Source organism: Macrotis lagotis, chromosome 4, assembly GCF_037893015.1.
Source record: "Macrotis lagotis isolate mMagLag1 chromosome 4, bilby.v1.9.chrom.fasta, whole genome shotgun sequence".
NCBI lineage: Eukaryota > Metazoa > Chordata > Mammalia > Peramelemorphia > Peramelidae > Macrotis > Macrotis lagotis.
In genome coordinates this window covers 212,899,906-212,925,664 of record NC_133661.1, presented here as the reverse complement: position 1 = coordinate 212,925,664, position 25,759 = coordinate 212,899,906, and the positions used below count along the sequence as shown (strand labels likewise).

The 25,759-nt window shown below is 34.5% G+C and overlaps 1 protein-coding gene and 1 long non-coding RNA gene across 3 annotated transcripts in view; one reads left to right on the top strand and one right to left on the bottom strand.

Moving 5' to 3' along the window:
• The window catches only part of PRKD1 (protein kinase D1), a 504,884-nt gene that overhangs the window by 404,659 nt on the left and 74,466 nt on the right, over nucleotides 1-25,759 (bottom strand). The gene's annotated exons all lie outside the window — the stretch shown is intronic.
• Nucleotides 1-25,759, top strand: part of LOC141522198 (uncharacterized) — a 78,941-nt gene that overhangs the window by 498 nt on the left and 52,684 nt on the right. The gene's annotated exons all lie outside the window — the stretch shown is intronic.

Genomic DNA, 25,759 nt, shown 5'->3' with positions numbered 1-25,759 from the left:
AAAAATTAGTCATACTATCTTATATCTAAAGTAATATAACTTCCAAAATTTCATGGCATACTTATAAGAAGGAAGAGAATGCTAGGAAAAATCATAGGATAGATATTTTGTTAGCTGATAAAGGGACTATATATTTAACAATATTTTCCAGAATATGAACTGTCTGAAATATATTTCAAGCAGATGGCAACAGAAACAATTGTCTCCATAACTGGAAATATACCATAAAATTTTTAGAGTTTTAAAGGGACTCTGGGATCAACCAGTCAAATCTCCAAGACCTGAGGTCAGAAGTTCTGAAATATACAAGGCCCAAATAGGATCTGATACTCACCAATCATGTCATCCTAAGAGAAAATCCTGCAAGCAGCCAGAAAGAAACAATTAAATATCAAGGAGCACGCAGGACCTGGCTGCATCAACTTTAAGGGATCGAAGGGCCTGGAACGAGATATTTCGAAGAGCACAGGAGCTTGGAATGCAGCCAAGAATCTACTTTCCTGCAAAGCTGAGCCTTCTCTTCCAGGGAAAAAGATGGACATTTAACGAAATGGAAGAATTCCAAAAATTTCTGATGAAAAGACCAGAGCTAAACAGAAAATTTGGACATCAAACAGGAGGTTCAAGAGACACATGAAAAGGTAAAAAAAAGGGGGGGGGGGTGGTAAAAGGAAAAAAATGCAATCCAGTAAGTTGAAACTGGCTATATCCCAGCATGCGGGTAAAAAAAAAGATTCTCATAAACCTTGAGAAATGTAACTCTAACAGAGAGAATACACCTAGCCAGAAATGATGGACATTCATGACCTATCCATGAGACTACTGTCTAATGGGATGTAACTGGCTTTAACTCCATTTGGGAGAAAGACTCTAATAACTCTCAGGAATTTTGACTCTATTCGATAGAATATAGATAAATAAAGGGGACACTCAGAATTTTCTACGACTTAGATAGAATGATCTAAAAAAAAACACCACCTCCCTAAAAAGGGGGACAGGAAAGAGACGGGAGGAGGGAGGGGATTGAATGGGGATAAATCTCATTACACTAAGATGTACAAAAAAACCCTATGGTAATAATGGGGAAGAAGGGAGCAGAGAAGAAACACCTAAATCTTCTTCTCATCAGACTTGTCTTAAAGTCAAACTACACATACTCAGTTAACTTATAAAACATCTAACCTTTCAAGTATTAAAAGGGGAAAAGGGGAGGGGGGAACAGAGAAAGGGAAAGGGAGTGAGGGAAATAAGGGGAAATAACAAAAGGAAGGGAAGGGAAAAGGGGAAAAGGGAAAGAGGAAAGAAAGGGAAGGGTGGATATAGGAGGGCAAACATACCAAAGTGGATGATTTTCAGAAACAAAAGACTGGGGAATATGGATAAAAGGGAGGGGGAAAGGGGGAAAAATACAGAGGGAAGATAGGACGGAGGGCAATTAAAGAATTAGTAATCATAACCTTGAATGTGAATGGGATGAACTCTCCCTTAAAATATAAGCAAATAGCAGAGTGGATTAAAAACCAGAATCCTACGATATGCTGCTTACAAGCAACCCATTTGAAGCAGAGAGATACATATAGAGTAAAGGTAAAATGTTGGAGCAAAATATATTTTGCTTCAGCTGAAGTAAAAAAAAAGCAGGGGTAGCAATCCTTATCTCAGACAAAGGAGCAGCAAACATAGCATTAAAAGAGATAAGGAAGGAAACTTTATCCTCCTAAAAGGAACCATATACAATAAAGTCATTTCAATATTGAATATATATGCACACAGTGGGACAGCACCAAAATTCTTAGAGGAGAAGCTGAAAGAATTACAGGAAGACATAGACAGCAAAACTCTACCAGTAGGAGACCTCAACCTCCTGCTATCAGATTTAGATAAATCAAATCATAAAACAAATAAGAAAGAAATTAGGGAAATAAATAGATTGTTAGAAAAATTAGATATGGTAGATTTATGGAGGAAACTGAATGGGGATAGGAACGAAAATACCTTTTTCTCTGCAGTACATGGAACTTGTACAAAAATTGACCATGCACTAGGACATAAAAAGCTAATGATCAACTGCAGAAAGGCAGAAATAGTGAATACATCTTTCTCAGATCACAATGCAATAAAAGTCATATGCAATACTGGGCCAAGGAGATACAGACCCAGAGCAAATTGGAAACTGAATAATCTCATCTTAAAAAATGAGTGGACCAAAAAACAAATTATAGAAAGAATTAACCATTTTATCCTAGATAATGATAATAATGAAACAACATACCAAAACCTATGGGATTCATTCAAAGCAACTCTCAGGGGATATATTATAGCTCTAAATGCTTATATGACTAAATTGGAGAAAGAGGAAATCAATGAACTAAACATGCAACTAAAAAAATTAGATAAAGAACAAATCAAAAAACCCCAATCAAATACCAAATTAGAAATTTTAAAAATTAAAGGAGAAATTAATAAAAATGAAAGCAAAAAACTATTGAATTAATAAATAAAACCAAAAGTTGGTATTATGAAAAAACCAATAAAATTGACAAACCTCTCGTCAATTTGATTAAAAAAAGAAAGAAGAAAACCAAATTGCTAGTATCATAAATGAAAAAGGTGAACTCAGCACCAATGAGGAGGAAATTAAAGTAATAATTCGAAATTATTTTGCCCAACTTTATGCCAATAAATTCCATAATCTAAGTGAAATGGATGAATATTTACAAAAATACAAGTTACCCAGATTAAATGAAGAAGAGATTAAATACCTAAACAACCCTATCTCAGAAAAAGAAATTCAACAAGCCATTACTGAACTCCCTAAAAAAAAATCTCCAGGGCCTGACGGATTCACAAGTGAATTCTACCAAACATTTAAGGAACAATTGGTTCCAATCCTATATAAACTCTTTGGAAAAATAGGGAAAGATGGAACTCTGCCTAACTCTTTATATGAAACCAATATGGTACTGTTACCTAAACCAGGAAGAGTTAAAACAGAGAAAGAAAATTATAGACCTATTTCCCTGATGAATATAGATGCAAAAATCCTAAATGAAATCTCAGCAAAACGACTACAACAAGTCATCACTAGGATAATACATTATGATCAAGTAGGATTTATTCCAGGAATGCAGCGTTGGTTCAATACTAGGAAAACTGTTAGTATACTCAATTATAACAATAACAAACCTATCAGAAACCATATGATCATATCAATAGATGCTGAAAGATTTTAACAAAATACAGCATCTATTCCTATTAAAAACACTAGAGAGTGTAGGAATAAATGGACTGTTCCTTAAAATAATTAGCAGTATCTATCTGAAACCATCAACAAGCATTATACTAAATGGGGAGAGGCTAGAGGCATTCCCAATAAGATCAGGGGTGAAACAAGGGTGCCCATTATCACCACTACTATTCAATATTGTATTAGAAATGTTAGCATCAGCAATTAGAGAAGAAAAAGTAATTGAAGGAATTAGAATTGGGAAGAGACAAAACTCTCACTCTTTGCAGATGACATGATGGTCTACCTAGAGAATTCCAAGAAGTCATCCAAAAAACTACTGGAAACAATTAGCAATTTTAGCAAAGTTGCAGGTTAAAAAATAAACCCCCATAAATCCTCAACTTTCCTATATATGACTAGCAAGAAACAGCAGGAAGAGCTAGAAAGAAAAATCCCATTCAAAGTAACCTCAGACAGTGTAAAATACTTGGGAGTCTATTTGCCAAGAGAGACTCAGAATCTTTTTGAAAACAATTATAAAACACTTCTCACACAAATTAAATCAGATTTAAATAAATGGGCAAATACCAACTGCTTATGGATAGGTAGAGCTAATGTAATAAAAATGACAATTCTACCAAAACTAAACTATCTGTTTAGTGCCCTACCAATCAAAATTCCAAAAAATTACTTTAACGAGTTAGAAATAAAGTCAAGAATTGCCAGGAGCTTAATGAAAAAAATGCAAACGAAGGTGGCTTAGCACTACCCAATCTAAAATTATATTATAAAGCATCAGTCATCAAAACTGTTTGGTATTGGCTAAGAAATAGAGTGGTGGACCAGTAGAATAGACTAGGTGTAAAAGCAGGAGAGGATTATAGTAATCTGCTGTTTGATATATCCAAAGAGTCCAGCCATTGGGATAAAAACTCCCTCTTTGATAAACACTGCTGGGATAATTGGAAGTTAGTATGGAAGAAACTTATATTAGACCAACACCTCACACCCTTTACCAAGACAAGATCCAAATGGTTACAGGACATAGACATAAAAAAAGAATACTATAAGCAAATTAGAAGATCAAGGACTAGTCTACCTGTCAGATCTATGGAAAGGGGAGCAGTTTATGACTAAGGAAGAGTTGGAGAACATCACCAAAAACCAATTAGATGATTTCAATCACATTAAATCAAAAAGCTTTTGCACAGATAAAACCAATGTAACCAAGATCAAAAAAATGTAGTAAATTGGGAAACAATCTTTATAACTAATGATAATTACAAAGGACTCATTTGTAAAATATACAGAGAACTGAGTCATATTTTTAAAACAAAAAGCCATTCCCCAATTGACAAGTGGTCAAAGGATATGCAAAGGCAATTTACAGATGAGATCAAATTAATCCATAGCCATATGAAAAAATGCTCTAAATCATTAATTATTAGAGAAATGCAAATTAAAGCTTCATTGAGGTACCACCTCACACCTCTCAGATTGGCCAGTATGACCAGGAAGGATAATGATTATTGTTGGAAGGAATGTGGGAAATCTGGGACACTATTACACTGTTGGTGGAGCTGTGAACTCCTCCAACCCTTCTGGAGAGCTATTTGGAACTATGCCCAAAGGGCAACAAAAATGTGCATACCCTTTGACACAGCAATACCACTACTGGGTCTATACCCTGAAGAGATGAGGAAAAAGGGTAAAAATATTACTTGTACAAAAATATTTATAGCAGCCCTGTTTGTGGTGGCAAAGAATTGGAAATCCAGTAAATGTCCTTCAATTGGGGAATGGTTTAGCAAACTGTGGCATATGTATTTCATGGAACACTATTATTCTATTAGAAACCAGGAGGGATGGGATTTCAGGGAAACCTAGAGGGATTTGCATGAACTGATGCTGAGTGAGATGAACAGAACCAGAAAAACACTGTACACCCTAACAGCAACATGGGAGTGATGTTCACCCTTGAAGGACTTGCTCATTCCATCAGCGCAACAAATGGGAACAATTTTAGCCTGTCTGCAAAGGAGAGTACCATCTGTATCCAGATAAGGATCTGTGGAGTTTGAACAAAGTACAAGGACTATTCCCTTCAATTCGGAAAAAAAAACCCAGATGTCTTATTTTTTGATCTGGTTACCTCTGAGAATTCTGTTCTCTTTAAGGATATGATTTCTCTCTCATCACACCCAATTTGGATCAAGGTACAAAATGGAAACAAAGTAAAGACAGATGGAGTGCTATCTGTGGGGTGGGGGTGGGGGGAGGGAAGCAAGATTGGGGGAAAATTGTAAAACTCAAATAATACCTTTAATAAAAATTTAAAAAATAAAAAATAAATAAATATATTGTGTAACCCCCCCCCAAAAAAAGAATTAGTAATCATAACCTTGAATGTGAATGGGATGAACTCTCCCTTAAAATTTAAGCAAATAGCAGAGTGGATTAAAAAACAGAATCCTACAATATGCTGCTTACAAGCAACCCATTTGAAGCAGAGAGATACATATAGAGTAAAGGTAAAAGGTTGGAGCAAAATATATTTTGCTTCAGCTGAAGTAAAAAAAGCAGGGGTAGCAATCCTTATCTCAGACAAAGCAGCAGCAAAAATAGATAGCATTAAAAGAGATAAGGAAGGAAACTTTATCCTCCTAAAAGGTATCATATATAATAAAGTCATTTCAATATTGAATATATATGCACACAGTGGGACAGCACCCAAATTCTTAGAGGAGAAGCTGAAAGAACCACAAGAAGACACAGACAGCAAAACTCTACTAGTGGGAGACCTCAACCTCCCGCTATCAGATCTAGATATATCGAATCATAAAACAAACAAGAAAGAAATTAGGGAGGTAAATAGATTGTTAGAAAAATTGGATATGGTAGACTTATGGAAAAAAACTGAATGGGGATAGAAAGGAATATATATACCTTTTTCTCTGCAGTACATGGAACTTATACAAAAATTGACCATGTACTAGGACATAAAAACCTAATGATCAACTGCAGAAAGGCAGAAATAGTGAATACATCTTTCTCAGATCACAATGCAATAAAAGTCATATGCAATACTGGGCCAAGGAGATACAGACCCAGAGCAAATTGGAAACTGAATAATCTCATCTTAAAAAATGAGTGGACCAAAAAACAAATTATAGAAAGAATTAACCATTTTATCCTAGATAATGATAATAATGAAACAACATACCAAAACCTATGGGATTCATTCAAAGTGAATTTCAGGGGATATATTATAGCTCTAAATGCTTATATGACTAAATTGGAGAAAGAGGAAATCAATGAACTAAACATGCAACTAAAAAAATTAGAGAAAGAACAAATCAAAAACCCCGAATTAAATACCAAATTAGAAATTCTAAAAATTAAAGGAGAAATTAATAAAAAGCAAAAGCAAAAAAACTATTGAATTAATAAATAAAACCAAAAGTTGTTATTATGAAAAAAATAAAATTGATAAACCTCTGGTCAATTTGATTAAAAAAAAGAAAGAAGAAAACCAAATTGCTAGTATCATAAATGAAAAAGGTGAACTCAGCACCAATGAGGAGGAAATTAAAGTAATAATTTTAAATTATTTTGCCCAACTCTATGCCAATAAATTTGATAATCTAAGTGAAATGGATGAATATTTACAAAAATATAAGTTGCCCAGGTTAAGTGAAGAAGAGATTAAATACCTAAACAGCCCTATCTCAGAAAAAGAAATTCAACAAGCCATTACTGAACTCCCTAAAAAAAAATCTCCAGGGCCTGACGGATTCACAAGTGAATTCTACCAAACATTTAAGGAACAATTGGTTCCAATCCTATATAAACTCTCTGGAAAAATAGGGAAAGATGGAACCCTGCCTAACTCTTTCTATGAAACCAATATGGTACTGTTACCTAAACCAGGAAGAGTTAAAACAGAGAAAGAAAATTATAGACCTATTTCCCTGATGAATATAGATGCAAAAATCCTAAATAAAATCTTAGCAAAATGATTACAACAAGTCATCACTAGGATAATACATTATGATAAAGTAGGATTTATTCCAGGAATGCAGGGTTGGTTCAATACTAGGAAAACTGTTAGTATACTAAATTATATCAACAACAAACCTATCAGAAATCATATGATCATATCAATAGATGCTGAAAGATTTTAACAAAATACAGCATCTATTCCTATTAAAAACACTAGAGAGTGTAGGAAAAAATGGACTGTTTCTTAAAATAATTAGCAGCATCTATCTGAAACCATCAACAATCATTATATTCAATGGGGAGAGGCTAGAGGCATTCCCAATAAGATCAGGGGTGAAACAAGGGTGCCCATTATCACAACTACTATTCAATATCGTTTTAGAAACATTAGCTTCAGCAATTAGAAAAGAAAAAGAAATGGAAGGAATTAGAATTGGGAAGAGACAAAACTCTCACTCTTTGCAGATGACAGGATGGTCTACCTAGAGAATCCCAAGAAGTCATCCAAAAAACTAGTGGAAACAATTAGCAATTTTAGCAAAGTTGCAGGTTATAAAATAAACCCTCATAAATCCTCAAATTTTCTATATATGCTTAGCAAGAAACAGCAGGAAGATCTAGAAAGAAAAATCCCATTCAAAGTAACCTCAGACAATATAAAATATTTGGGAGTATATTTACCAAGACAGACTCAGAATCTTTTTGAAAACAATTATAAAACACTTCTCACACAAATTAAATTAGATTTAAATAACTGGGCAAATATCAACTGTTTATGGCTAGGTAGAGCTAATATAATAAAAATGACAATTCTACCAAAACTAAACTATCTGTTTAGTGCCCTACCAATCAAAATTCCAAAAAATTACTTTAATGAGTTAGAAATAAAGTCAAGAATTGCCAGGAGCTTAATGAAAAAAATGCAAACGAAGGTGGCTTAGCACTACCCAATCTAAAATTATATTATAAAGCATCAGTCATCAAAACTGTTTGGTATTGGCTAAGAAATAGAGTGGTGGACCAGTGGAATAGACTAGGTGTAAAAGCAGGAGATGATTATAGTAATCTGATGTTTGATAAACCCAGAGTCCGGCCATTGGGATAAAAACTCCCTCTTTGATAAAAATTGCTGGGATAATTGGAAGTTAGTATGGAAGAAACTTAGATTAGACCAACACCTCACACCCTTTACCAAGATAAGATCCAAATGGTTACAGGACGTGGACATAAAAATACTACAAGCAAATTAGAAGATCAAGGACTAGTCTACCTGTCAGATCAATGGAAAGGGGAACAGTTTATGACTAAGGAAGAGTTGGAGAACATCACCAAAAACCAATTAGATGATTTCAATCACATTAAATCAAAAAGCTTTTGCACAGATAAAACCAATGTAACCAAGATCAAAAAAATGTAGTAAATTGGGAAACAATCTTTATAACTAATGATAATTACAAAGGACTCATTTGTAAAATATACAGAGAACTGAGTCATATTTTTAAAACAAAAAGCCATTCCCCAATTGACAAGTGGTCAAAGGATATGCAAAGGCAATTTACAGATGAGATCAAATTAATCCATAGCCATATGAAAAAATGCTCTAAATCATTAATTATTAGAGAAATGCAAATTAAAGCTTCTCTGAGGTACCACCTCACACCTCTCAGATTGGCCAGTATGACCAGGAAGGATAATGATCATTGTTGGAAGGGATGTAGGAAATCTGGGATACTATTACACTGTTAGTGGAGCTGTGAACTCATCCAACCTTTCTGGAGAGCTATTTGGAACTATGCCCAAAGGGCAACAAAAATGTGCATACCCTTTGACCCAGCAATACCACTACTGGATCTATACCCTGAAGAGATGAGGAAAAAGGATAAAAATATTACTTGTACAAAAATATTTATAGCAGCCCTGTTTGTGGTGGCAAAGAATTGGAAATCCAGTAAATGTCCTTCAGTTGGTGAATGGCTTAGGAAACTGTGGTATATGTATGTCATGGAACACTATTGTTCTAGTAGAAACCAGGAGGGATGGCATTTCAGGGAAACCTGGAGGGATTTGCATGAACTGATGCTGAGTGAAATGAGCAGAACCAGAAAAACACTGTACACCCTAACAGCAACATGGGAGTGATGTTCACCCTTGAAGGACTTGCATATTCCATCAGTGCAACAATCGGGAACAGTTCTGGGCTGTCTGCAAAGGAGAGTACCATCTGTATCCAGATAAGGAACTGTGGAGTTTGAACAAAGTGCAAGGACTATTCCCTTTAATTTAGAAAAAAACCAGATAGCTTATTGTCTGATCTTGTTACCTTTTAGACTTCTCTTCTCTTTAAGGATATGATCTCTCTCTCATCACACCCAATTTGGATCAAGGTACAACATGGAAACAAAGTAAAGACTGACAGAATGCTTTCTGTGGGGGGGGGGGGGGGGGGAAGGGGGAGGGAAGCAAGATTGGGGGAAAATTGTAAAACTCAAATAATATCTTTAATAAAAATGAATTTTAAAAACGTATTTCTGAGATCTTAAAGAGCAGAGAAGAGCACCAACAACAAAAAAATTAGTACTTTTACCACATATGTCTTAAGGTCCAATCATCTGCATAAAATATCCTAGATTTGTTTAATGAGACATACAACATTTGTTTAATGAGATACAGAAGAAATTTAAGATACTGTCTCTGCGATTCAGAAATGTATGTTTTAATCTGAAATACTGATGGTCATACATCTGTAAAAATATCAAGTAACAAAGGAAAATAATAAAAGCATCCAGAACACACAAAAAAAACTCCTGAAACAATTGAAAAATTTCAGCAAAGTAGCAGTATATAAAATAAACCCACATAAATCATCACAGTTTCTACATATGAACAACAAAGCCCAAGAGCAAGAGATAGAGAAATTCCATTTGAAATAACCATAGACAGCATTAAATACTTGGGAATCTACCTCTCAAGACAAACCCAGAAACTGTATGAGCATAATTATAAAGCACTTCTCACCCCCAAAAAATCAAATCTAAATAATTGGGAAAATGTCAAATGTTCATAGTTAGGTCGAGCTAATATAATCCCTACCCTAAAGGGAAGTAGGAGAGAAAGGGGTTTAGGACATTTGTGAGGCAGGTAGCAATCAGAAGTGAAACAATGGTGAGGAGGGATAAGAGGAAAGGAGAAAGAAAAGTACAAATGGGGGAAGACAAGATGGAGGGGAATAAAAAGGTTTTGACATGTTTCTTTCTCTCTCATGATCTTTGCCCCCTGAGTACTTATTCTTTTTTTATAACATGACTAATATGGAAATATGTTAATACAATTGTACATGTACAACCTATATCAGATTGTTCACTCCCATGGAAAGAAGGAAGTAAAAGAAGGGTAATAAAAAATGTGAATCTCAAAAGCTTGCAAAAGGATGAACAATGAAAATTATCTTTGCATGTAATCAGAAAAAATGAAAAAAAAATGTGGAAAGACTTGACATGAATTTAACATAGTACAAAGTGAAATGAGGAGAACCAGAACATTGTGCAGGAACATCAATATTGTAAGATATGAATAACTAAGCTATTCTCAGCAATACAATAATCCAAGTAAATTCTGAAGGATTTATGATGAAAGGTGCTATTCATATCCAAAGAAAGAACTGATGCAGCCTGAATGCAGATACTTTATTTGCTTTATTTTCTGAATGCAGCTACTTTACTTACTTTATTTTCCTGCGCTATTTTTGTCTATGTTTTCTTTCACAGCATGACTTACATGAAAATGTGCTTTTCATGATTACACAAGTATAGCATTTATCAAATTGCTTTCACAATGTGGGGGGGGGGAGGAAAGGAGAGAATTTGGAACTCAAAATTTGAAAAAAAGTTAATAGTTTAACATGTAATTTAGAAAAAAATTAAAAATATCAAGAAAAAAAAGCCTGAGGTCATGAAGGGTCAGCCGTGACTGAAATGATTTAATAATATTAATTACTTTAGAACATGCCTGAACGTGAACCACTTCTCCAAAATATAAGAAAAGATTCACCCTCTAGTGATGGGAACTCATTACCTACTAATACAGGCCATTCCACTTTTTTGACAATTATAGTGTTTTTTGTTTTGTTTTTCCCAGTTACATATAAAGGTAGATTTTAGTATTCATCTGTTTTCAAGGTTAAATGATCCACGTTTTTCTACCGCTCTTACCCCACCCCCTTTTCCATGACAGTTAACAATATGGTAAAAGTTGAACATATTCAATCATGTTTAGCATATATCTGTATTGGTCATGTTGTAAAAGATGAATTAGAACTATGGGGGGGTGGACCACGAGAAAGAAAGAAAAACATAAAAAGAAATGCTTTGTTCTGCATTCAGTTTCCATAGTTTTGCTTTGGGGTTTTTTTTTCTGGATATGAATGCCATTTTCCACAACAGGTCCCTTAGGATTGTCTTTGATCACTGAACTGTGCAGAGAAGCTGCATCCATCATAGTTTACCTATTTTACAATGTTGTTAATCTGCACAATGCACTCCTGGTTCTGTTCCTTTCACCCCCATCAGTTCATTCAAGACTTTTCAGAGTTTTCTAAAATTTGGCCACTCATGATTTCTTACAGAACAATAGTACTTCATAACATTCATATTTCATAACTTGTTCATCCATTCCCCAATTTATGGGCATCTCCTCAAATTCCAATTTTTTGACAATATAATTTGCTGTAAATATTTTGCCAGTATAATTTGCCATAAATATTTTTGTACATGTAGGTCTTTCTCCCTTTTTTATATTCTCTTTGGGATAGAGACCAGTAGTAGTATTGATAGATCAAAAGGGTATGCATAGTTTTATTACCCTTTGGGCATAGTTCCAAATTGCTCTCCAGAAAAGTTGGATTAGTTCACAACTCTACCAGTAGTGCACTGGTGTTCTGGTTTTTCCATATCCTCTCCAATATTGATCATTTTCCTTTTTTGTCATTTTAGCCAATCTGACTGAGGTGATGTCAGAGTTGACAACTATAGTTTTTGATAAATTTCTACCTAGGTATAGGTAAACCAGATTAAGGGTAACCAACAGGATTCATATCAGTCAGTTAGTTAGGGTCTACCCCAAGCATGTGAAGACTTCCTCCAGCAAAATGATTAGATTTGTTTCAATGGCTATGAAGAAAGCTGAGACAGGTACTGAGGAGCACTTAAAGCTTGGTCAGACATCAGAGAACAAGGTCATCCACTGCTTCCTGGGTCATTGCCAGTCATCTTGACTTTTGTCTTGCCAATGGATTTTGATGATTCTGGAAGAAAGAGGCTGATGACTCTGTGCAGCTATGCTTCACACATCCAATTCACATCTAAATTCACTGGTGATTGTCACTGGTTCTTTTTTGAAAATGATGTACAAACAAGAATAATAACAACAACAACAACAGTGTGTGTGTGTGTGTGTGTGTGTGTGTGTGTGTGTGTGTGTGTGTGTGTGATATATTGACTTTCAATTAAATTTTTTGGTTTTTCTGCCTATAAAAAGTTTGAAAAAATTTCTTACAACAGGGTTACACTGATGCAAAGTTTCAAAGATTGGTTAGAAATTTGATTCACTTGACTCCTTGTCCAATGTCTTTTTTCAAAAGTCAGATCTAATTTTCTATTTCAGATCATGTTCTTTAAAAAGTGACCCATTTGCTTTGGAATGATCTTCTAGCTGCATCAATTTATAAATCTTCCCCTCCCTTTTTTTTTAATCTCCATGGCAAATCTTCGAATGATGACAGCAATATATTGTGTTACTTCTTTGTTTTTACATCATTTTCAAAAAAGAATCAGACACTTAATAATTACCTAGTTGTGTGGCCTTGGGCAAGCCACTTAACCCCATTTGCCTTGCAAAAAAAAATCCTAAAAAAAAATACAGGAGCCAGATTATGAAGAGGTTTTTTTTTTTAATGTGAAAACTAAGGACCTTGCATTTATCCTAGAACCAATGAAGCTTCCCAAGAATAATGCTCATACCTATGCTTCAGAAGTTCTAAAGTGAAGAGGATTAAATGAGTAAGAATTAGAAGGATACTGCAGTAGTCTGAATAAGAGGCCATGGATCTGGATCAATGTGGTTGTGATAAGGAGAGAAGAACATGAATGGGAGACAGATTAAGAAGGTAAAATTGACAAGATTTGCCAAATGGTTGGTTCTTGTCCTTCATTTTTGAAGAAGACTAAAATGACATTACTATGTTTGAGAAAAATTATATGTGCCCAACTGTGGCACACAGAGCTCAGAATACTCTGTCACAGAAACTGACTAGACTTAGAGATGAGTGAGAGTGAAGAGATGAGGAGTTAATTTCTAACTAGATTATGAAACATAAAAAAACATAAAAAACATAAAAACATAAAACAAACTGGAAGAATGGTGGTGTCTTTGACAGAAACAAGAAAATTAAGAAGAAAGGTAAGAATTCTATTTTGAATATATAGGTACTTAAACTAATATTATATATTATATTATTTATATTCACTAAATAAAATTTAACAAATAACTAAATTTAACACTGATGGAGAGAAGAATAGAAGTTGGATAAATAACTTCATCTAAATTTTGTTGTTTCTTATTATAAGTGAAGCTAACCAATGTCAAAATTTTTCTAAGCTAGAAGCTTTAGACAAAAGCCTGCAAGTAAAGATTACTTTATCTTCAATCACCCAGCTTTCTCTAGAAGATAAATAGGTCTAATAAAATAAGCTTTACTTGACAGTCTGAATTGACTATGATGATTCGTTAAAGAAAGAAGTTAATGACTGATTATTAACAGTTGAAGTTGAACAAGATTTTTTGTGTTAATAATGAAAGGCCCAAAAGTTGAAATGGATTAGATTTATCACTCAGGTTCAACAAAGAAATTGTAGGAAAAATTTTTTAAGTATAGGGAAATATGAAAATTTTATCTCAATAGAACTGTCAAAAGAATAATCTGGATGCACAAAAGCAGATGGATGAATTAAAAATTCATTCAGCAATTATAAAATTCAACAATTATAAAATGTTTACTATCTGGAAAGTACAATTCTAAGTCAAGGAAAGTTAAAAAGTTTCGATAAAAAAGGTCCTTTGACTTAACTTGAAGAGTAGTAAGGAGAAAAAGACAAAAATAGATAACTAAAAGATACAATATGATATGATAAAGGTATTAAAGATACACAAAATGAATGCTAGTATGTGATAACTGAGATGAAAAAGAATATTTTTAGTGGTGTCATAGGATTAAAACTAAAAAACAATTAAATTAGAGAATAACTAATATTAGAGATTTAAACCTATGAGCTAATTGCCCCTGAGGAGAAGGGTTATACTTCTTGTTAAGGACTACAAATTACCTTAATAATATAAAATTAAAGAAATAAAAATATACCTTCTATACATTCAATTAATAATTTATAAGCCAAAGAACTGCATTGTTACTTTTTCTAATCATCTATTGATATTTTAACAAAACACAAACTCATTTAAAAGTATTACTGAATTCAGTACAACTGTTACCAAGTGAGAATTAAAGAATTTTTCAATGGTCAAAAGAGGTCTTCATACTGCTTTTATTCAACCTTCTTATATGTTAAATAAAGAAACAACAGTCCAAGGAAGACAATTTAATTACAAAGTTCAATATTATAAGAACTGCTACTGGCTTTAATTCAGCATTGATTGATGATGATCTATTGGAAACTATATGGAAGCATTTAGCCCATATCTCCAGGACCATGTCCCTATCACCATGGTTCTAACACTGGTAAGTACTTGGGGTTCTATAGCCCATAAATTATCTTTAAATCCTATCGGAATGCTGCTACCAGCATAAAATTCAATCCCACCCTTACTGATCCAAGAAACCCTGTATTTCTCTAAGCTTTGCTTGCATTTTATTTCTAATGGAGTTAAATCCTGCCTTCTTTGACACATATGAGTTATTCAGGTGATAAACTCTGTAGAGTTCTTGTTTGTTTAGCAACTTCTGACAATCATCCATAATTTTTATCAAACCATTCTCAATGTTTCAAAGTTCTCTGGCCCAAATAAGCAGATGCAATAGGGAATACCATATCTTTGAAAGCTATCAACTCTTTTTCTGCTCTGATATTGCTAACTGTGAGCTGATTGAGCTTTCCTTCCACGTTAGTAATTAACTGTTCATACATGGAAAAGCACTTTAGCCTGTTGATATTTAGTCTCCTATGGTAGCCTTGCCTTGGGGTTGCCACTTTTGATGAAAGTGAATGATTAGCTCGGAGAGGGTGAGTTTATGATTGGTCCACTCTGCAGCACACATCACCTTTGTCATCCTCACATCCTGTCTGTCTCTTCCTCTTATAATGACATAGTCCATTAAATACTAGTGTTTGCTACAAGATTGCATCTACAACATTCTTTTGTGGCAAGGTAAGTATAAGACAGGATCAGTGATGAGGATGCTATGAGACACAGAAATCTTCAGGAGTGGTAAGTGACTATTGTTTCCTTTTCCATTCTTTTGAAGGACTCTGCCTTGTCTGAGAGTCTGCCATGCCTCTAGCTGAACCTGCAACTGAAAAATAGTTAATTAATGCCATCTGCCTTCTCCTGAGTGGCAAAGGACCTGAACCAGATTCTAGCTCAAAAGAGATCTAGAAGCAAGAAGCTTAGGAGCTGATTGAAATCTTTCCAATTTTATGACAAGAGTTGTTCTTCAGGAAATCAAAAATGTCTTCTTTGTCCATCCAAATAAATACAGGTAAAAGAAACAGACTGTCCTTGATCTCTCTCAAGTCATTGCTGGCAAGATTCTCACTGTAATCCTCCTTCACTGGCTGAGCCTTCACCAAAAAAGCGTATCATTTGTCCAAAGGCCAATGTGGTTTCAGAAAGATCTCAAAAAGGGTCTACGTGATGCTTGCTGCCTAACAACTCCAGGAGAAATGCCAGGGCAAAACACAGGTATGTACACCACATTCATTGACCTAAGGTCTAAAGACTGTCAGTCTAGAGTGATTATGGCAGATTACGGCAAAATTTGGCTGCTCATAGAAGTTCATCATTATTGCACCTGAGTTTTATGATGACATGCCTGCAGAGTGAAGCAAATTGATGTGTCTTTTCTCATGCTTTTTAGCATGATGCCAAATTCTGTCAGATACATTCAATGAGGATGAAAACATCATCAAGGTCAGTTACTGCTGCACTGATGGCAAATTAATTAACTTGAAAAGGCTATAAGCCAAGACCAAAGGGGAGGCAGAGTGGGTGTGTGACATTCTGTTCACAGACAATTGTCCACTCAAGGCAGCTCTCAAAGCTGAGATGCAACAGAACTGAAAATAGGTGAACCTCCAACTGAAAAAATAGTTAATGAATGCCATCTGACTTCTCCTGAGCTGGCAAAGGACCTGAACCAGATTCTGGCTCAGGAAGATCCAGATTCAAATCCTGTCTCAGATTCATATAATTCAGTGCCTGAAGATGACTAAATTAGCCTCTCAAATGCCTCAGACAACTCCCCAAAATGGTTAAGTTACGGATGAATTGATCATCTGACATAAAAGGAGCTCTTCATATCTACAATATCATATATCAAGATCACTTGCCACACCTTACCCACAAAGAATCCTCCTTATCAGTAATGCAATCTATATACTTTCAATCTTATCAGAAAATCAAAGAATAGATAACAAGTAATGCAGGGAGAAAAACAAAGTAGATAATATATATATATAATATATATATAAATAGTAGCTGACAAGACTTCATAGTTTCCATATTTAATGCTCACAAAAACCTTGCAAGGTAGATATTATATTATTTTCCCCTATTTCATAAGACTTTTTTATTCTTTTGTATAATAAATATTATCCATTGTGTTCAAATTTGTGCATCTTTTCTTTGCTTCCTTGTAGGTTTTCTTCTGTTCTCTACTGTGACTGTTGTTTTTTTCTCCCATCTTCCCCCAGAACAGCCATAATTAAGCAAACACACACACACAGACAAAATATCCATATACAAATACACTTACACTTTTATGTCTATATATGTACATATATACTCATATACAATGATATATATAAACATTTATATATTTACATACACACATACATACAGCTATATAATATACGTATACAAATTCATTAGATATATGTTTGGTTTGCATGAATCTCTCATTTTTATAACATTTCCTGAAAGCAACACTCTTCCTCATTATTCTACTTTATGTCTACTCTCCCATTTTTTAATCAACTGCTCTTTGAAGAATCTGTCCTTTACACACCCTTCTATATTCCCTTCCCCATTAATCTACCTTCCTATTTACTCCTTTTATTTTCTTTCTGAATTTTGAAGACTTTTTATATGAAATAAAGAGAATGACATAAAGAAGATAATAAGTTAGAGGGGTTAAGGGAATAGGATAAGAGTGATATATACATATATAATATATATATACATATGCATAATATACTTACATACAGATGTATGTATAGGTATTGTTCCCTCTTTAAGTTAATCCTAATGAAAGTAGGGTTCAAGACTTACCACTTCTTCCCCATCTATTCCTCTGTATCAGTACTTCTCACACCTTATTTGTATGAGATGGTGACTCTTTTTACTGTCCTATCTTCTTAGACCATTTTATTTTTAAAAATCCCATCCCACTTAGCTCTACCCCCAACTATTTCTTTTAACTACCTCAATTATTAATAATAATCTTGGACATATGGTTTACATTTCTTTGCATAGGTAACAAACAATTTGTACTTGATGAGTCCCTGTAATTAGGGGATAATTACCTTCTATTTCTTTTGGTTCTTGTATGTCATAGTTTCTATTAAGTTCAGGGTCTTTTGCAACAAAATCTTGAAAATCTGGCAATTTGTAGAATAGCCATTCTTTTCTACCTCAGGATTATGCTTTACTTTTCTGAATATGATATTAGGCTTTCTTTTGCTCTTTGATAATGTTGTGTTTGAAGACCTGGAATAGTTTAGAGAGGCCACTGCTATATATTATGGAATTCTAATTGTAGTTGTACCATATTTGAATTGTTTTTTTCTTATTTCTCAGTATTTTCTCCCTTAACTGACAGTTTGGGAATTTAGCTATGACATTACTATAAAATTTCCCTCCTAAGATTACCTTTCAGGTGGTGATCAAAGCATTTTTTTCTATTTCTTCTTTTCCCTTTTGTTCTAACATTTCAGGACAATTTTCTTTCATTTTTTTTTGTAATATAAGTATCAAGATTCTTTATTTAATCATAGCTTTCAGGTAGAATGATCATTCTTGTTTTTTCTTCATCTATTCTCCCCAATCTGTTGGATTTTCTTGTGAGGTATTTCACCTGCTCCTCTATTTTTTCATTCTTTATATTTTTTTTTACAAATTCATCTTATAATTTTACTAGATTCCCTTTGCTCAATTCTGATTTTTCAGTCATTTTCTTCTTTAAGATTCTGGATCTCCTTTTCCAGTTGGGTTTATTTTTCTTTCATAATTTCTGTACTTTTCTTGAATTGTTCTTATTTTCATTTTTTTCTTCAATCTCTCTTATTTGTTTTTTAAAATCTTTTTTTGAGTTCCTCCATGAATTCTTTTTGAGCTGGTAGCCATTTAACATTATTCTTTGAGATAAGAGAGGGTTTTTTTTGTGCTTTAGGGTCTTCCTCTAAAGGCAAACCCCTGTCTTCTCCATTCCCACAATAACTGTCTATGGTTGGGTTTCTTTTCTCCTTAGCCTGTTCATTTTTTAAAAAAATTTTAGCAGCTTATTGTTAGTCACTTGCACTCCTATGGGGTTGGGGATGGTGCTTCTGGCTTCAGGAGCTTTGTCCCAGGTCCAAACTATGTACTCCCAATCTCCATCCAAGTCATAGCTGGGGCTCCCTTAGCACTCTGTGCTGGAAAATGAGCTTACTCCCTAAGAGCACTCCAATGGCTATAAACTTTAGTTCTCCTTTCTGGTCTAGAACCAAGAACAAGAACTCAATTCTTCTGTGAAAATAGCCAGAGGCATCCCCCGCACCTGCAGGTGTGGGCTGTTTCCTTCTTGTACAGGATCATGTCTAACCTGCACAGCTGGCGCCTTGCATCCCCTATCAGCAGAGGTTCCTTCTCTTCCCTAACTCTGCAGGACCCCCCACCCCCCCCCATACTGTTGAGAAAGTGTAAATTCTGGTGGATAAGGCAGAAAATTACTTCCCAACCCAACTGCTCCTGAAGCTCTCCTCTAACTGTTTCAATCTAGCCTGGAAGTGATTGCACTTCACTCAGCCAATGGAATCTTGGTCTGGGATGTTTCTTCAGATCTCCTATTGCCCCAGAAGGAAAATTGTTCTACCTCAAACTTTTGTTTGTTTTTGCTGACCTACTTTCACCATGAGGTGTTGTTTTGACTTGTTAATGGGGCAAAACTATGGAGAGTTTGGAATTTTCTGATCTACTCTGCCATCTCCTCAGAATCTCTTCTAGTCCTCTTTCTACCACATTGCTCATACTTTTGCTGTTGTTGTTGTTGTTCAATCACTTTTCAGTTGTGTCAGATCCTTTGTGATCCCATTTGAGGGTTTCTTGGCAAACATAATGGAGTAGTTTGCCTTTTCCTTCTTCAGCACATTTTACAGATGAGGAAATTGGGGCAAGCAAGGTTAAGTGACTTGCCCAGGATAACAAGCTGATTAGTCTGAAGTGAGATTTGAACTAATCAAGATGAGTCTTCCTGGGGTGGCTAGGTGGCACAGTGGATAAAGCACCGGCCCTGGAGTCAGGAGTATCTGGGTTCAAATCCAGTCTCAGACACTTAATAATGACCTAGCTGTGTGGCCTTGGGCAAGCCACTTAACCCCATTTGCCTTGCAAAAACCTTAAAACAAAAAGATGAGTCTTCCTAATTCCAGGCCCAGTGCTCTGTTCACTGTTAACTTAACTGCCCTTTTGCTCATGCGACAATTATCAATTGCAAAGCACATAAGTGTCCAGGAACCCCTATAAAGACACTCTTATTATGCTTCTAATCCTGAATACTGAATAAGGGTAGAGAGTCAAGAAGAATTTAATGCTTATGTTCTGTTGTAGAACAGAAGTCGTATTTTAAAGAAAAAAGTATATTAATTGTACATCTGGCAGTGCCTCAATTGAAAAAAGAAGTTCAAGATCAAAGATAACACTGAATACATGAAGAGGCACAAAGACCTATTAAAGTAGAGGGAAAGAAGGGAGGATGTGAAAACTGAGCAAATCCTACTCACAACAGATTTCACCCAAAGAAGAAATAACATACATTCAATGGGGTTTAAAAATGTATCCTACAGTAGAGGGAAATAGGTGGGAAGGTGAAAGAAAGGGGAAGAGGGGACTGTTAAAAGGGAGAAAGAAAGTAAAAGTAAAGGTAAAGTCAAAGTTAAAAAGAAAAGTAAAAGAGGAAAGGAAGAAGTTACTGGGAAAGGACTGATAAAAAGAAGGACCGATGGAGAGAAAGCAATCAGAAGCAAAACATTGGTGAGGGATAAGGGGAAAGGAAGAAGAAAAGTATAAATGGGTGATGATAGCATGGAGGGAAATAGTAATCATTACTATAAATGTAAATAGGATCCTTTTTTCTTTCTTCCTCATGGTTTTTCCCCTTAGTTCTAATTCTCTTTCACAACATGACTAACATGGAAATATGTTAAACACAAGGGTATATGTACAACTTTTACAAGATTGTTCACTACCATGGGGATTGGGGAGAGAAGGGAGGGTGGTAGAAAAATGTGGAACTCATTAACTTGCAAATCTATGAATTTTAAAAACTACCTTTGCATGTAACTGTAAAAATTAAATTAAATTTTAAAATTAAGAATGAAAGAAAGCAAAAAAGTTAGCAAGAAAACAATCAAGAAAGCAAGCAAACAAGGGGACTATACCCAAAGAGCAATAAAACTATTCTTTCCCTTTGACCCAGCAATTACAATTCTAGACCTATATTCAGATAAATCATAAAAAAGTCCTACATGTGACATGATATTCATAGCAGTTTTTTTATAGTGACAAAGAATTGGAAATTGAGGGAATGCCCATCAATTGGGGACTTGTTGAACAAGTTAAGGTACATGAATACTATGGAATATTATTTTTCTGTAAGAAATCATAAATGGTTAGACTCTATAGAGAAGCATAGAATTAGTTACAGGATCTGATACTGAGCAAAGAGCAGAACCAAGAGCACAATGAACATATTAATAACAACATTGTGAGATCATCAGCCTTGATGAAGCAACTCCTCTTAGCAGTTCAGAGAGCTAGAAGACCTGTTTAAGACCACCTATAGATAATATTATACCCATCCAGACGAAGAAAAACAAAACAAAACCAAAAAAAACCTTCAGAATCTGATGAACACTTTATAAAAAATTTCTCTTATGTATCTTTTTTCCCTTAATCCTAATTCCTCATATCAAAAATGACTAATCTGTAAACATGTTTATAGAAAGAAAAGAGAGAGGGAAAGGAAGGAAGGAAGAGAGAGAGAGAGAGAGAGAGAGAGAGAGAGAGAGAGAGAGAGAGAGAGAGAGAGAGATAAATGGAACTTCAGAAAAGCCTATAAAGACTTTCAAAAATTGATGCTGACGGGTGGCTAGGTGGTACAGTGGATAGAGCACCAGCCCTGGGAGTCAGGATTACCTGAGTTCAAATCTGGCCTCAGACACTTAATAATCACCTAGCTGTGTGGCCTTGGGCAAGCCATTTAACCCCATTTGCCTTGCAAAAAAAAAACCCCTAAAATGAATGAAAAGAGCAGAACCAGAAGAATACTGTACACACTAACAGTAACATTGTGAGATGATCAACCATGATAGACTTGTTCTCAGCAGTACAATAATCAAAGACATGTCATCCACATCCATAGAAAGAAGTCTGAATGCAGTCCAAAGCTCACTATTTTCCATTTTTAAACTTGTTTCATATATTATTTTCATGTTTTTCACCTTTTTGATTTGATTCTTCTTTCACAACATGATTAATATGGATATATGTTTAATGCAGTTACACATGTATAAACTATATTAGATTGCTTTCTATCAGGGGAGGAGAGAGGAAAGGGAGAGAGAGAAATGTAAAACTCAAAACCTTACAAAACAAGATTGTTGAAAACTACATTTGTATGAAATTGGAAAAATTAATAAATAAAATATTTTAAAAAGATCACACTGAAGGTTAGACAGTGACCTAATCAGTTAACCAATCCTTAAAAATACCTTAAGTATGAACCATGCCAGGCACTATTCCAAGAAAAACAAAAAGTGAAATATACTCTACCCTCAATATTTTACTTCTAATCTAATAAGTGATGGGGATCACCAGGAAAGAGGGTAACAAATTCAAGGTCGAGTACTCTAGGGCCCTGGAATTGTGCCTCCGGATCAAAAAAACACCAGAAAAAAAATCTTACAACAGTTCATCTCTCCAAAAATCTCAGTCTCATCAAAAATGCTATATCTAAAGACACAGACAATATAACACATAGAAAAGTGAGGAGTTTGAACTTAAATGATCTCAAAATAAAATTCCTCTTACTCTAACATGCTATGAAATGTTGAGTCTAGGAGTATTCTTCCAAAGTTATCATTGGCATAAAATTCATACTTTCCAGAGCTGTTCAGAAATTTTGACCTCAAACAAATAAAGTTCCACATATAAATGATAATGTAAGAGATGTCTGAAAATAATTCTCCCTGAATTTCATCTGTTGCAATGGCTTTTTAATTTTAGGGAAAAAAATGGGAGTAGGGGTAATCTGGACTTTCCCTAAAATATGTAATGAGTTTTGAAAGATGTAATGACTAACCTAGAGTTGGATAGGCTACATTTTCCACTTTTGTGTGAATATTATTAAAAATTTGTTGGATGAGTCTTAATTTTCAGGCACAGTTGACTTTCTCCCTTGTTAGTATATTTCCTTTGTAATTATTTATTCAAAAGTATTTCAGAAAACACTATATGGGGTAAATGAAAATCCGTTTGTCAGCCGGAATAGACTACAGGTGTCAAGCTGCAAATCAGATAAAATTTTTATAGATGTTTGGTAATGAAAAAGTGGGGAAAAAATTAGGAGAGGAGTAGAGAGGAAATGAAGGTCTAGAAATAGAAAAGGAAAAAGGAAAGAAGGAAAGAAGAAAAAGAGGGTATTTGAAACATGTTTTTTTTAATACGGAAAAGTGAACAGAAAGAAAGGCAAAAGGAATCACAAACAGGGCAACTTTGAAAGTAATACACTTAATTTATTACATACTCAGAAAGAAAAAAACAAACTGTAAGGATAGAGAGTGTCTCAGTTTCATATAGAACCTCACTGTTCTATTGCATTTGTAGAAGATCTCATTTTATTTACTGCCTTACAGATTCAGAATATTAAAATGTTGGAAAAATTAAATAGTAAAAAAAGGAAGAAGGAAAGATGGGGGGAGAAAGCTATCAAATTGGTTGGCTCCCATTCTCTTAAATTAAAACTGGTTCTAGTTGGCTGGGTTGTGAAATGGATCTTTCTTTTTCAAAAAAAAAAAAATCTTCCTTAGTACCAAAGCATTTCATTTGGCATACAATTTCTTATTATCTCTTCACTAGGAATTTAGTCTTTGGAACATTCTGAGACCAAATTGAATTTTGGACAGTGATGTAGCATTTTAATAGTCTGAATTCTAGTGTCATTTTGGATCCACCTCTTGGAGAATTACTGCAGGCAGCTTCAAGAGCATTCTGCCATTAATGTATGATTCCAATTGGAGAACAAATTAATGGTAACACAAACTATTTGAAAGAGCACTAGCCCCAAAACCAACCAGTCAATGAATCCTTTTGTAGTTTTAGGCTTATGAGAATGACACAAAAGGGCTAAATATCCTTTTTACTTAGTCACTTTACCAATATAAGGTAGGCACAAAAAATTTCCAGTTTTTTGAGAACACTTATACTGAAAGCAAAATGTTAGGTTGAAATCTCATCATGATGAGAGGGAAATTAAAATAACCATTTTTTCTGAAGGTGAGAACAACCACTTGAGTCTCCATTTACTGAAGCTGTTTTCCATGTGGGAAAAAATACATAATTCAGGGTGACTTCTGCCTTCACATGGTTATAGAAATACCCATTTTTTTTCATTCTTCCAGAGCCCTTAAAGTTAATATTTTAGGTGCTTGTAAATCCCTCTTTGTTTTATGTTTCATCTCTAAGTTAGAATATCATCACTCTCTTCATTCACCTAGCACTAGGAAAAATCGATCAAAAAGTAATAAATTCCCTGAAGCTGACATGAACATTTACAGGTAACATAGGAGGTTTTGTATTTTGAATATGACAGAGACCATGTCAAGACTTGTCCAACCTGATGACTATTATCAAATTCTGGTGATTCTTATAGAACCAAATTATGTTTGAAAAAGTATAGAGGGACTATAAAAACCTGGTCAGAAAACTGAAGAACTTCAGAAACACACACTAGAGGCATTTCCATCCCTTTTGTTGATTTAAACTTGGGACTTCTAAAGGATTTGGGGATGGCATAAGGCTAAGAGGGAAAGTAATGATAATGGGTGGGAATGATGAAACCGGTATATAAAAAAAAATACAAGAAAATCAGGTTGAACCTAAATAAAGGAAATTCAGTGAAGAAGATATAAATTCTTATACTGGGTTCAATTGTACAAAGGCCAGAGAGGTCCCTTCCTCTTCCCTACTTTTTACCAGAGAGAAAAAGCTAGATATAAGTTATATTAAGTTATAAGTTCATGATCATTCAACCCAAACCTTTCATTTTTCATATGAGGAAACTAAGGCTCAAATAGATTGATTTGCCCATGATAATGTAATTTGCAATTATCAGAGATCAGATTTAAACAGAAAATTTTCTTACTCCACATCTAGTATACTGCCTCACTCTCCAGAATGGTCAAATGGTCATATGCTACCCTGGTCAGACCATATCTGAAGAATTTTGCCCAATTCTCATAGAAATTTTCAGTGAAATTTCAGTGAAAAAAAGGCAAGAACACAATTCAATGGATCTATGATTTTACTGCTGAGATTCTCCCTTCAGTGATACAGACCATAATCCATACACCTCTCATTCTATGTAATTATCCTTTATAGCTTACCCATAACATTTCCACATGGGATACATTCAACATATCAGATTCCTTTAGATTTTTTTGATATTATGTGGATAACAATAATGTATGCAGGCTGTCCAATTATTATTCTTCACTCCCATTAAATGAAGAAACCATCACCCTTTCCAGCCATATATTTCACTGATGATATACTTTATAGTACTCTGTGAAATAGTTCATTAGAAACATATCATAGTTTTCTTATGTCTGCCATGCACATCTGTTGTCCTTATAAGACCTGTAACTCAAATTATTTCAGAAACTGTAATATTTTGACTTGAAACTATATAACACCACCAGAAAACTACTGCTATTAAAAAGATAAGACCTGACTCAAGGAAAGAAGGAAGAAAGAAGGAAAGGAGGGAGA